The sequence below is a fragment of the Schistocerca nitens genome, chromosome 12, assembly GCF_023898315.1.
Source record: "Schistocerca nitens isolate TAMUIC-IGC-003100 chromosome 12, iqSchNite1.1, whole genome shotgun sequence".
In the NCBI taxonomy this organism is placed as follows: domain Eukaryota; kingdom Metazoa; phylum Arthropoda; class Insecta; order Orthoptera; family Acrididae; genus Schistocerca; species Schistocerca nitens.
Window position 1 is genome coordinate 169334445 of NC_064625.1, and position 8759 is coordinate 169343203.

The 8759-nt window shown below is 50.8% G+C and overlaps 1 pseudogene; it reads right to left on the minus strand.

Annotated features, from left to right (window-relative positions):
- Positions 1-8185: 8185 nt before the first annotated feature.
- Positions 8186-8303, minus strand: LOC126215546 (5S ribosomal RNA; annotated as a pseudogene).
- Between the last annotated feature and the right edge of the window lie 456 nt (positions 8304-8759).

Consider the following 8759-nt stretch of genomic DNA (forward strand, 5'->3'; position numbering starts at 1 on the left):
CTTGAACAGGGTATTCGCTATTACTAGCTGAAACTTGTTACAGAACTCAATTAGTCTTTCTCCTCTTTCATTCCTTGTCCCAAGCCCATATTCTCCTATAACCTTTTCTTCTACTCCTTCCCCTACAACTGCATTCCAGTCGCCCATGACTATTAGATTTTCGTCCCCCTTTACATACTGCATTACCCTTTCAATATCCTCATACACTTTCTCTATCTGTTCATCTTCAACTTGCGACGTCGGCATGTACACCTGAACTATCGTTGTCGGTGTTGGTCTGCTGTCGATTCTGATTAGAACAACCCGGTCACTGAACTGTTCACAGTAACACACCCTCTGTCCTACCTTCCTATTCATAACGAATCTTACACCTGTAATACCATTTTCTGCTGCTGTTGATATTACCCGATACTCATCTGAACAGAGATCCTTGTCTTGCTTCCACTTCACTTCACTGACCCCTACTATATCTAGATTGAGCTTTTGCATTTCCCTTTTCATGTTTTCTAGTTTCCCTACCACGTTCAAGCTTCTGACATTCCACGCCCCGACTCGTAGAACATTATCCTTTCTTGTTACTGTGCGACTTCAACGCCCATAACCCTCTGTGGTGTGGGTTAGTGGCAACAGGTCGAGTCGCCACGTTGAGCATTTATTGGCGCAGCTCGAGATTTCAATTTTAAATGATGGTGCCTTCACACACTTCAGTGAGGCGCATGGCACGTACTCCGCCATTGACCTTTCGATCTGCAGCCCTAGCCTCTTACCGTGTGTCCAATGGAGTGTGCATGATGACCTGTGTGGTAGTGACCACTTTCCGATCTTTCTGTCACTGCCACGGTGACACTCTTCTGGGCGCCCCAGCAGATGGGCTATGAATAAGGCTGACAGGGACTTGTTTTCCTCCACTGCCGCTATTGAGCCTCTCTCTAATGATGACATTGATGCGGTGGTTCAATCGGTCACCACCGGCATCGTTACTGCCGCCGAATCTGCCATTCCCCATTCCTCTGGGTCCCCTCGGCGGAGGGCTGTGCCTTGGTGGTCGCCTGAGATCGCTGCAGCGATTAAAGATCGCCGGCGGGCGCTCCAGCGTCACAAGCGACATCCCTCCATAGCCCACCTTATCGCCTTCAAACGGCTGCGTGCGCCAACGCAAGCAGGAGTGCTGGGAGCGGTATGTGTCCACCATTGGCCTCCATGTCTCTCCATCGCAGGTCTGGGCCAAGATTCGACGCGTCTACGGCTATCGGCCACCTGTCAGCGTCCCTGCGCTCTCACTGAATGGAGCAGTTTGTACTGACTCCAACGTCATTGCCACCCGCTTAGCAGAGCATTTTTCTCTGAGTTCCGCTTCTGCGAATTACCCCCTGGCCATCCGCTCCATTAAAGAGCGGATGGAACGTCGGAGCCTTTCGTTTTGCACCCACCATTCAGAATCGTACAATGTTCCATTCAGTGAGTGGGAATTTCGCAGTGCCCTAGCCGCTTCGCCTGATACCGCTACTGGGCCAGATGGCATCCACTGTGAGATGCTGAAACACCTTTGATAGTAATTTAATTTATTTAATTTAACTGATAATGGCTCTGAGGTGTGTACACATAGAGTGAACTGCCAGTGACGGCTCCTCGACCTTTACAACCGTCTCTGGGTCGAGGGTGAGTTTCCGTCGCAATAGCGGGAAAGTATTGTTATCCCCATTCTGAAACCGGACTAGAACCCTTTGGAGGTGGACAGCTACCGTCCCATTAGCCTCACCAACGTTCTTTGCAAGTTACTTGAACGGATGGTGAGTCGGCGCTTGAATTGGGTACTGGAGTCTCGGGGCCTTCTGGCTCTGTCTCAGGGTGGGTTCCGTGAAGGCCGCTCCGCCACCGACAATCTGGTGAGCCTGGAGTCGGCCATCCGTACTGCCTTTGCCCGCCGTCAGCACCTGGTCGCTGTCTTTTTCGACATGCGGAAGGCGTACGATACGACATGGCGTCATCACATCCTTTATACGCTTCATGGATGGGGTCTTCGGGGCCCTCTGCCGATCTTTATCCGCAATTTTCTGTCGTATCGTACCTTCCGCGTGCAAGTCGCGGCCTCCCATAGTTCCTCCCGAGTCCAGGAGAATGGGGTACCACAGCGATCTGTTTTAAGGGTCTGCCTGTTTTTAATAGCCATTTTACGGGCTCACTGCAGCGGTGGGAAATTATGTCTCCGCTTCCCTGTATGCCGACGACTTCTGCCTTTACTACAGATCTATTGGCGTAGCAGCTGCTGAACGTCAGCTACAGGGCGCTATCCGCAAGGGGCAGTCTTGGGCTGTAGCTCATGGGTTCCAGTTTTCAGCAGCCAAGACCTGCGTTATGCATTTCTGCCGGCGAAGCACTGTTCACCCGGAGCTGCAGCTTCATCTTGACGACGAGCTTATTGCAGTGGTGGTGTCACATAGGTTTTTGGCGGTGGTTTTTGATGCTCGGTTGACTTGGCTACCTCATATTCGGCAGCTTAAACATGTGTTGGCGGCATCTAAATGCTCTACGTTGCTTGAGCCACACCCGCTGGGGCGCCGACCGATCTACCCTGTTACGGCTCTACCAGGCGTTAGTCCAGTCTCGTCTGGAGTATGGGAGCCTGGCTTATGGCTCAGCATCCCCATCTGCGTTGCGGGTGCTGCACCCAATCCTCCACAGCGGGATACGCCTTGCCACTGGTGCTTTCCGGACCAGCCCTGTGGACAGCGTACTTGTGGAGGCTGGTGTCCCTCCACTGCGATTGAGGCGCCAACATTTACTGGCCGCTTACGCTGCCCATGTTTTTAGCTTTCCCGGGCATCCAAACTATCGTCTCCCCGCAATCGGTCGTCCACCTCCCAGAACGTCGGCCCCGGTCACGTTGTACGATTGAGGTCCGCGTCAAAGAACTTCTCTCCGGGCTTAGGGTTTTCACTGTTCCACCTCCTTTCCGGGCCACTTTGCGTAAACCCCCATGGTGTGTTCCTCGCCCTTGCCTTCGGCTCGACTTGGTACAGGGCCCGAAGGACTCAGTCCCTCCGGAGGCCTTCCGCCGCCGCTTTTATTCCATCCTGGCCACGTATCAGGGCTCTGACATTGTTTACACTGACGGTTCGATGGTTGCTGGTCGTGTCGGTTAGGCGCTAACTCTAGGGGACCATTCCGAACAACGTTCCTTGCCGGCTGGCTGCAGCGTTTAGACTGCTGAACTGGTCGCCATCTTTCGAGCCCTAGAGTATATCCGCTCCTGCTCAGGTGAGTCCTTCGTGGTCCGTAGCGGTTCCCTGAGCAGTGTTTCCCTCGTTCTCGTCTGGTGATGGCTGTCCAGAAGTCCTTGCATTCTCTTGCGCGTTGCGGCCGCTCTGTGGTCTTTGTGTGGACTCCAGGCCATGTTGGGATACCTGGCAATGAAAATGTTGACCGCCTGGCGATAGAGGCCACCAGTACACCATCTCTTGACATTGGCCTCCCGGAGACTGATTTGAGGGCAGTCTTACGCCGCAAAGTTATCTCGCTTTGGGACGCTGAATGGCGCGATCTGGCCACCCCTAACAGACTCTGTGCCGTCAAGGAGACGACGACTGTGTGGTGCTCCTCCCTGCGAGTCTCTCGCAAGGAGTCTGTCGTCCTCTGCCGGCTGCGCATTGGGCACACACTGATGACCCACGGCCACTTATTTCGCCCTGAGGACCCACCTCTGTGTCGCTGCTGCTCCGTTTTATCTGTGGTCCACATTTTATTGGAGTGTCCACTTTTAGCTGTGCTCAGGCAGACGTTTGCGCTGCCTGACACGCTCCCTGCCGTTTTAACAGATGACCCTGCTATGGCTGGCTTAGTTTTGCGTTTTATTCGGGCAGGGGTATTTTATCATTTAATCTGAGTGTTTATGTTTTTTAGTGTTGATTCTGGCTTTTGGCCTCCGATTTTAAACTGAGTTTTTAATATCTCTCGGTGGTTGGCTTTTCCTTTTTCTTTCTCTATGGTCGGCCAATCACCGTTACACTCTGTGTGATTTTAATTTGTTTTGTCAGATCTCTGTCTGAGTCTTTCTTGTCCTGTGTCATCTGACGTCTTATCTGTGGTTCGTTTTTTTTTTATTCTCTGTGGGTGAGTTAAGTTTTTTTTTTTGGAAAAAGGGACCGATGACCATCGCTGTCTGGTCCCTTTCACCCCCACACACCAACCAACCAAAGGGAGAAACACTCTCAAAGCTACCTTACTTCCGTTTGACAATCAAAAACACATTCTGGTTATCAGCATGTGCTCTGTTACGACAGTCTGATAAATCTCTAGTAACACCAGGCGCTGGAGGACTCGCAGCACGAAGTCGCTTTTTCGATGGGGTGTGTTTTCCTACCAGTGGCCCACCCAATCCACTGGTTGGGGGAAATGTAGAGGTCTAAGGGTCCCTTGTGGTCCCACGAGCAGCTAGGGAACTAAAGGTCCGCTCAGACAGAGCCCCGCGTGCCTGAGTAAGCCTTATACAACTGGGGTGCGGCAGGTGCCCCAGAAGTTGCCCACTTGTGACTGTTCCACCCCAACAGCCATGCATCTTATAGGTGCGCAGCACACTGTAAGATTGAGGGGTTTTTATAGAGGTTTACCTTCCTCGCAATCCAGGTGGTCAAGCCAAGATTACCATTCCCCGCAGCACACAACATTCCACCGCCGCGCCATACGGTGGTCGCTGAAGCATGTCCGGGGGTTACGGTGACAGGAGACTGGCTGCGCTGGCCAGTCCGCAGCTCAGGACCCCGGGGTCGCCAAGCCCGTACTCAGCAAATGAATGCTGAGCCCCTGGGGGCGTCACTGGACGAACGCCAACAATGACGTCAGGGCAGCTGTCATACAGGGCAGTGTTTGCTGGGTAGTCTTACATCCACTGTCGCTGTGTACACAGCCACAGACGCTGCAGTTTGGCACAGAAAACACACCTACCAGACTCTCTGCTGTGGAGGGCTATAGGCAGAATGGAAGCAGCACAACCGGAAACTGATGTGACCCAATGGCTTAATGTGAATGGTTCTGATGTTTCTCGGATGTGGCGCCAGTTTATAGACACCGAAACTGTATCCCAGGGACCAGGACGGGGCCGACCAAGTGAGACATCAGAGAGAGAGGACCGTTATTTGGCTGTAAGGGCACGACAGTACCCCCTAAATACTGCACGGAACCTGATATTTGACTTCGCAGCATTCACTGGTGTGGTGTGCGTACTGTAAGACTTTCGGTACACACACCATCAGATTATTTGACTTGTCGCTCTAACGAAGTAGGCGAGTGTCAGCAAGATGTCTCGTGGTCTTATCGTGGCGTGTTTATCTTCTGCCGTTAGGTCAGACGACAGAAATGCCGCTTGCACGCTTAGAGTAGCAGATTGATGGTGACCAACTTTAAACAGAACTTGATTAATTTTCACACACATTTATTAAAATAATAACAAGCATAAAAATTACTTAACTTGGTTCTGTATGCTATTTACAATTGACAATCTGAAGTTCCTTTGGTATTGGTACGTTTATCTTATTCTCACATATATCTCTGATACTTGACAAAAGTGTCTATACATTTATCTTCATGGCTATGTAGAGGAATATGGTAATCTTATTAGGCGCAGACTGAAACTTGACTATAGACTGGTACAGACAAATGTACGAGGTGCATTCAAGTTCTAAGGCCTCCAATTTTTTTCTCCGTTCTGGAAAGAGATAGAAACATGCGCATTGTTTTAAAATGAGGCCGCGTTCATTGTCAATACGTCCCAGAGATGGCAGCACCGTACGGCAGATGGAATTTTACCGCCAGCGGCGAGAATGAGAACTGGCGACGTTTTCCTTACTTGAACAGTGTACAATCATTCGTTTTCTGAATTTGCGTGGTGTGAAACCAATTGAAATTCATCGACAGTTGAAGATGTGGTGATGGAGTTATGGATGTGTCGAAAGTGCGTTCGTGGGTGCGACAGTTTAATGAAGGCAGAACATCGTGTGACAACAAACCGAAACAACCTCGGGCTCGCAGAAGCCGGTCTGACGACACGATCGAGAAAGTGGAGAGAATTGTTTTGGGGGATCGCCGAATGACTGTTGAACAGATCGCCTCCAGAGTTGGCATTTCTGTGGGTTCCGTGCACACAAACCTGCATGACGACCTGAAAATGCGAAAAGTGTCATCCAGGTGGGTGCCACGAATGCTGACGGACGAACACACGGCTGCCCGTGTGGCATGTTGCCAAGCAATGTTGACGTGCAAAGACAGCACGAATGGGACTTTCTTTTCGTTGGTTGTGACAATGGATGAGACGTGGATGCCATTTTTCAATCCAGAAACAAAGCGCCAGTCAGCTCAATAGAAGCACACAGATTCACCGCCACCAAAAAAATTTCGGGTAACCGCCAGTGCTGAAAAAATGGTGTCCATGTTCTGGTACAGCGAGGGCGTAATCCTTACCCATTGCGTTCCAAAGGGTACTACGGTAACAGGTGCATCCTACGAAAATGTTTTGAAGAACAAATTCCTTCCTGCACTGCAACAAAAACGTCCGGGAAGGGCTGCGCATGTGCTGTTTCACCAAGACAACGCACCCGCACATCGAGCTAACGTTACGCAACAGTTTCTTCGTGATAACAACTTCGAAGTGATTCCTCATGCTCCCTACTCACCTGACCTGGCTCCTAGTGACTTTTGGCTTTTTCCAACAATGAAAGACACTCTCCGTGGCCGCACATTCACCAGCTGTGCTGCTATTGCGTCAGCGATTTTCCAGTGGTCAAAACAGACTCCTAAAGAAGCCTTCGCCGCTGCCATGGAATCATGGCGTCAGCGTTGTGAAAAATGTGTACGTCTGCAGGGCGATTACGTCGAGAAGTAACGCCGGTTTCATCGATTTCGGGTGAGTAGTTAATTAGAAAAAAAATCGGAGGCCCTAGAACTTGAATGCACCTCATAGAACTCGTACAGACTGGTGCAGACAAATGCAGACTGACTAATCAGAGGTCTGTAGACTCGTTATAATACCTCGAGCGTTCAGGTATCACTGCGCGAGTGTGATCCGTGAGCAGGAAAGGTTCTACGTTAGCAGCAATCTCATTGGCTGCATTACATATTAATACGCAGATCGGCGGAAGCAGAATTTGGTCCGTCTCTAAGGCAGCGCCATCTCGTAGTGTGGAGACGGACGAGCGCTGCGCCTGCGCTGTTGTGCTTAGCGGGGCGCGCTCTAGTGGAAAAGTTGTGGACGCGCTGACTACGCAGAACTATGTACACAACAACTGGACGTGTTGCATCGAGGCAAACAGCGTACAGAAGGCTTCGGCAGAATGGCTTTTGTTGTCCGAGACTTGCTGTAGGGCTACCTCTGCGCGTTTTCATAGAAGAAACGTCTCGAATGGAGTCAACATGCCACCTGGACGATCGAACAGTGGGCCAATGTTCTTTTGACAGATGCATCCCGATTTGGTCTGGAGAGTGATTTTCCCCGGATTAGCATCTTGAAAGAACGTGGAACAAGATTTCGGGACCCAGATATGGTGGAGAAGAGACCGATATCGAGGAGGATTCGTGATGGCGTGGGCAGGGATTATGTGGACCACTCGAATACCTCTTCATGAAATTGTTCAGGTGGTATCATGACGTGATCTTGGGACATCATGTGCAGCTGTCGCGAGGTGCTGTGGGCCCCTCATTAATGCCCAACCACATTGAGCACGGGTGGTTGATGTTTTCTTGGAAACCAAAGAAAATGCATGCATGGCGTGGCTTGCTCGCTATCCTCATCTGAATCATACAGTATAGAGTATGCCCAGGGTGCAGTAGGGAGACGGGATGATTCGTGTCAGCATACACCAGCCACTCTCGAAAATTTCTGCAATAAGAATGGTCGTTGCTGCCTCAACGTGAGATTGACGGCATCATTCGGGGCGTGCTCTGTCATTGCAAGGCATGCATTTCTGCCAGAGGCGGTCAGTAGAGATACTGATAAAGCACTCTGTCTTCAGGCCACGAGTGGCCTACCGGAACCATCCGACCGCCATGACATCCTCATGGAAGATGCGGTTAGGAGGGGCGTGGGGTCAGCACACTGCTCTCCCGGTCGTTATGATGGTATTCTTGACCGAAGCCGCTACTATTCGGTCGAGTAGCTCCTCAATTGGCATCACGAGGCTGAGTGCACCCCGAAAAATGGCAACAGCGCATGGCGGCCCGGATGGTCACCCATCCAAGAGCCGACCACGCCCGACAGCGCTTAACTTCCGTGATCTCACGGGAACCGGTGTATCCACTGCGGCAAGGCCGTTGCCCCAATCGCCATACCTAGCACATTAATTTGTTGTGGCAATGTGTGTGCAAATCCGTTGAAGTGGAAAAAATGAACATTTTTGTCTATCGTTATGCATGTTCCAGTTGTTTAAGTTCTATATTCTTTACGTTGTTTCTACTTCATTATGACCTGTTTGTACTGTTTTGTGGCAAAATTAGCGCAACCTTGCAACATTTCCTTTCGTTGCTTTAATTTTGGACACCAGCGCAGATGTCACTCAGAAGATGGATGGTAAAGAAATTTGGGTGAGGGGCAGTAACAGTGGTAGCCTGCACGTAAGTACCCTCCGCCACCGACCATATCGGTTCAGGTGCAGGAGGTGTATAGAAAGGTAGAGGTCAACTGTGAATGACACTCGGCAGCTCGGGACAGTTTCACGAGCACTAAATACGGTTCGGTCGTTAGTTGCGCTACGGGGTCACAAACAGACGGTGAT